A 314-nucleotide genomic window follows, 5' to 3' on the forward strand; every position below is an offset into this window, starting at 1 on the left:
TCAGAGTCATCTTTGCTTGTAAACTACATAAAGAGTCTAGAACAAGGCTTTTACTCTGCTACAGAAGCAGCTTGAGACAACTTGCAGCATTTTCGTTCAGAAGTTGCATTATCAAAAAGAACCTTCAATTCCTAAAGGCACACGAGTCATTTTGTCACCCCGGCACGCGAGGGCCACGCCGACACACGTCTTTTTTGCCACTGTCGCTGCAAACCGGGCACAGGGCGAGGCTGGGGAGCAGCGCGATGCCGGGGTCACCGGGACGGAGGCGGCAGGCCCTGCGCGAGGGCTGGTGCGGGCAAGCCTGCCCGCTT

The sequence above is a fragment of the Fulmarus glacialis genome, unplaced genomic scaffold, assembly GCF_000690835.1.
Source record: "Fulmarus glacialis isolate BGI_N327 unplaced genomic scaffold, ASM69083v1 scaffold3125, whole genome shotgun sequence".
NCBI lineage: Eukaryota > Metazoa > Chordata > Aves > Procellariiformes > Procellariidae > Fulmarus > Fulmarus glacialis.